At 40.6% G+C, this 5,000-nt stretch overlaps 1 protein-coding gene and 1 pseudogene across 16 annotated transcripts in view; both read left to right on the top strand.

Annotated features, from left to right (window-relative positions):
* LOC123519872 (potassium channel subfamily T member 2-like) overlaps positions 1-5,000 on the top strand; it is a 624,454-nt gene that overhangs the window by 49,618 nt on the left and 569,836 nt on the right. The gene's annotated exons all lie outside the window — the stretch shown is intronic.
* On the top strand, positions 285-519 carry LOC123520373 (annotated as a pseudogene).

Here is a 5,000-nt window from a genome sequence, read left to right as displayed (position 1 = left end):
TTCCAACACTTTGTTTTCCCTTGGCCAGTGCCCTTGTAATGTAAAAAAAAAAAAACAACCTGACGTAACCTATCATGATCAAAACTTGCCCATCCATCTCAACATTCATTTTAATTTCTTAACATCACACCTTAACGTGACCCTCTACAGCTTATCGTGATATAACCTTACCTAATTTAAGCTACGTGTAGTTTCGAATCTGGTTTATTACTTATGTTCTCCTTTTTTATACCAAGGTACCTCATTCTTCTTTTTATTATGTGTATGGGGTGTAGTAAATGTATGTGATCGTACTTCATAGGATCACCTCTATAGTATGATTGCCAAGTTCCCTGACCGAAACTTGGTGTAATAACATGCCACGATGACGAGGTTAAGTGTCCGTCCCTGAGCGAAAAGCTGTAAAAAAAAAGCTGTGTGTGTGTGTGTGTGTGTGTGTGTGTGTGTGTGTGTGTGTGTGTGTGTGTGTGTGTGTGTGTGTGTGTGTGTGTGTGTGGTGATGGAAACAATTTAAGAGGCATTGAGCTTTAAGGAGGTTCTGTGTGTGAAAGAAGGAAAGAGAGGAGGACGGAGATGCACAAATCTTTTCCTCAGCTCTTCCCACTTGCCAGCCATCCTGATTCTCGTCTTTCTCTACTTTTACTCTCCTTTCCTTCTCATTAGTTTTTGTTCCTTATTCCTTGTCTTTAATTCTTTTTGTTCTTATGCCTCTTTCTTTTCTTCTCGGTCTTTCTTTTTATACTCATCTGTATTTTTGTATGTTCTCTCTCTCTCTCTCTCTCTCTCTCTCTCTCTCTCTCTCTCTCTCTCTCTCTCTCTCTCTCTCTCTCTCTCTCTCTCTCTCTCTCTCTCTCTCTCTCTCTCTCTTTCAATTCCAGTTTAGTCTCCTTTTCTATTCCCTTTCATATCTACTGCTTCACATTTTTCCCTTCCTTACTTTCCAATATCCACTGGTTCTCTTTTGCTATCCGACTTTGTGATATTTTCTGCTCCTCTTTCTCACCACACATCCTTTTCCCCTTTTGCGCCTTCCTTTCATCCTTCACTACTTTCATTGCATCTTTATTTTTCCATCATAGTCACGTTGCAGCGGCGGTTGACCTATTAACATCAGTCACTCATTTAACTTGACTTTTGAAATTTTCTTTTGCTTATTCATCTAGTAAGTTTCGTTCATTCTCTCCGTCTAGCGCTCTGATCCTTCTCTCATCCTCTCCTCTTGTTTCATTTGTTTTTTTCTACTATCATCTTTCCCAAATTTCACTCCTCTGGCTGGATCTTTCTCTTCACAGTTCTCTCTCTTCCTCTGTTCTTGCTCTATTTCCATTTATTTTTTACTTATCCTCTTTCGTAAACTTCATTGTCCACAGCTGGCACTCTCTGCTCTCCTTTTTTTTCTCTCTCTTTTAATTCCTTTCTTCCTCCTCTAATTTCTTTCGCTTCTTATCTATCCTCTCTTAAAAATCTTTCCTCTGACTATCTTCGTACCCTCCCATCTCCAATTTTCTTTCTTTCACCGTACTGTAGTCCCCCTGTTTATCTTCGTACTTCTAATTCCCTCCTCATCTCTCCTCTTCTCTTACCCTCACTGCTCCTCTCAGCTTTAACGCTCCATTTTCTTTCCTTTAGCCCTTCCTTACACCCTTACCACCGCCCTACGACCCATTTGCCGCCTGTCAGCTCGATAGGGCTTGGACACCTTAGGAGTGGGCCTGATTAGACTGCAGGAACAGGGAAAGAGTTCGACCTAGTAGTGGAAAAGACGAGCAGGTGGAAATGTGGGTAGTTGAGTGGAAGGAGTCAGGAGAGGGGACGAAATAGCTGTGGAAAGTTATCAAAGGAAATATGATGTGCACGTGAAAGTGAAAGGAAAAGAAGAGAAGAGGAGGGAGAGGATGGATGAATGGTATGTAAAGGAGCGTCAAGGATGTGTGGGATGGATGTTGAATGGAGTACTTGGTGGCTTTGAAAGATAAAAGCCGTGTGGGAGGAGGAGACAGGCGGAGACAGGTAGAGAGGAGTGATGTGAAGGGAGAATAGAGGGAAAATTGGGTCTGCATTTATTGATATGACTAGATATTGAAGAGCCAGCGTGTGAAAGATGAGATCAGGGGATAAGATTGAAAGAAGACAGGAAGATTGAAGGATATACTATTGATTAGAGGATGTGATGATTGGAAGATGATTGGAGGATTAATACTGGATGATTAGAATTTTGAAAGATCAGATGATTAAATAACTATAGAATATGAAGAATATGTTAAAATAGTGAAAGTGTAAATGATTGGAAGATCAGGAGAGGAGGAGAAATAATCTGATTGGAAGATGAGAAGAAGAGGAAGAATCTGAGGAGGTGTAAGAGGAGTAAGAGGAAATTGATTTGAGAAGGAAAATGAAGAGGAAATGGAAGAGGAGGAACTAAGAAGAAAGAGAAAAAAAAAGAAAACCTACAGTAACCATGAGAAAAAAAAAGACGTGATTCTTTTAGTGAGAAATGAGTTGCGAGCCGATGGTAATGTCATAAAAGTTGGGGCTCCAGTAACCACGGAGTTAGGTGCTGCCCGATGAGGTGAGGCGGCTTGCCGTCTTACCTTTAAAGATGAACTCCGATCAGTTACCCAATAATGCATCGTTATTCTTTTTATTTAATTGATTGATTGATTGATTGATCCTATCCATTTATTTATTTAGTTTGCATTAATTTATTTTGCATTTGTTCATTTATTCTATTTTATTTTATATGATATTTTATTTTTTATATTTTTATTTATTTATTATTTATTTTTTTATTATTTTTTTTTTTTGTGTGTGTGTGTGTGTGCGTGCGTGCGTTCGTGTGTGCGTACGTGCTTGTGTGTGCTTGTGCCTGTGAGTGCGCGTGTGTACCCAAGCGCTGAGCATCAAAGTAGAAAGAAAATGAAAAAATATATATAAAAAAGTCATGTTTTCTTTTACACCATGACTTGAAAATTCTTCCTGGAAACGAAAAGATATTTCAGAAGTTCAATATGAAAATGAGGCATATTGACGAAAACGATTGAGTGTTTTGGGAAAGGAGGAAGAAGAGGAGAGGAGGAGGAGGAAGAGAAGTGAGAGTTCGAGAGTAGGAAGACCGCGAGTGGTGGCAGAATGAATGTCTCGAGGGAGAGTCGATGGAGGGCAAAGGGCGGGACGGTGTAGGAGAGAGCAAAGAGGCACGTTTGGGGACCTTTGCCTGAGGGAGAGTGGGCCATCAGGGAGGACGTGGCTGGCAGGAAGGAGAGAGAGAGAGAGAGAGAGAGAGAGAGAGAGAGAGAGAGAGAGAGAGAGAGAGAGAGAGAGAGAGAGAGAGAGAGAGAGAGAGAGAGACCTTAGAATAAAAAAGCAGATGAGGGTAGAAAAGAGACAAGAAATGCAGGTGAGGAAATATACACGAGGGAGAAGAAGGAAGATTCGGGAAAGCAAAGTGTTGGAAGACGTGTTGTCAGAGAAGATCTTGATAAATTTGTTCAGATCTTGCGCCATGTCTCTCTCCTTGCGCGAACACACACACACACACACACACACACACACACACACACACACACACACACACACACACACACACACACACACACACACACACACACACACACACACACACACAAGAGGGCGTTCAGGGTCATCCTTGGCCCTGCCTACAGGTCCTACGAGGACGCCCTGACCTGCCTGAGTCTGCCGAGCCTGGCCACAAGACACCAGGAAGCCTTGGAAAAATTTGGGGAAGGGCTGCTGCATCATCCACGTCTCCGCCACCTGCTACCCTCAGACGTGCCTCTCCCTGCCCGCGCCACTCGACACCAGAATCGCGTGGCGCCCTTAAGAGCACCCCGCACTGACCGGTACTACCTTAGCGCGGTGCCCACTATAGTGCGAGCCATAAGTAAATAAATCAATTAAATCCATAAGTTAATTCTTGGTTAAGTTAGATTCATAGTTAGGTTAAGGATTTCATTGTTTTAATGTCCCCCCGTGTACATTTTCAGTGTAAACTTTTTGTGGCACTGCCAAATTAATAAACCGTATATTATTATTATTATTATTATTATTATTATTATTATTATTATTATTATTATTATTATTATTACATATTTTCAAGGTCAGTGTTCAGCTCCCGGCCCAAGACACTGTCAGCATGCGTATCTTTATCGCTTCTTTTTCTCATCTTTATCACACTTCTTGCTCATTTACATAGATGTTAGTATAATGAGGCTCCACCGGCGCCTACGGATGTCACACTAGCTGCTCAAGCAAGAGAGAGAGAGAGAGAGAGAGAGAGAGAGAGAGAGAGAGAGAGAGAGAGAGAGAGAGAGAGAGAGAGAGAGACGCAGTTTTAGATGTAGAAAAGATTAATACAAGTAAATGGAACAAGGAAAGCTGAATGGCATCAAGACTTCGAGACAAACGCGTGAGTTAAAAAAAAAAGATTAACAATGAACACATCACGACACGATAATCTCCCTTACAAATAAAGTAAGAAGCTTCTGTTTATGACTGAATCAATGGGACCGATCGCGATCTGCTATGTACGTGCCTTCAACCGCAAGATGGGTTAATTATTTCACAGCAAGTTGGTCAACTGGAACGTACTTTTCTGCACGTTTTGTAAATATTAAATGGTTTAATAAAATAGTTATAGTCTTTCTAAGAATGTACTCGTGGCATATAAGCTAAAAAAGTGTCAGCCGTTTTATTTTCTTTTTCTACAGCGGGAGCTTTTGAAACACCGCACTCTGCAAGGCTGTGTGATGTACAAATAGGACTTTTCTGTTAATCCTCGGTCGGGTTTTATTTACAAGACGAAGTTTAATGAAAAAAAAATGAAAACTTGTATGAAAATTACAGCTGATATTCTTATTCTTATTTATTTTTTTATATTTTTCTTCTTCTTGTCATTAATAGTAGTAGTAGTAGTAGTAGTAGTAGTAGTAGTAGTAGTAGTAGTAGTAGTAGTAGTAGTAGTTGTAGTTGTTGTTGTTGTT

Source organism: Portunus trituberculatus, chromosome 46 (genome assembly GCF_017591435.1).
Source record: "Portunus trituberculatus isolate SZX2019 chromosome 46, ASM1759143v1, whole genome shotgun sequence".
Taxonomy (NCBI): domain Eukaryota; kingdom Metazoa; phylum Arthropoda; class Malacostraca; order Decapoda; family Portunidae; genus Portunus; species Portunus trituberculatus.
This window is presented reverse-complemented; position numbering and strand designations above follow the sequence as displayed.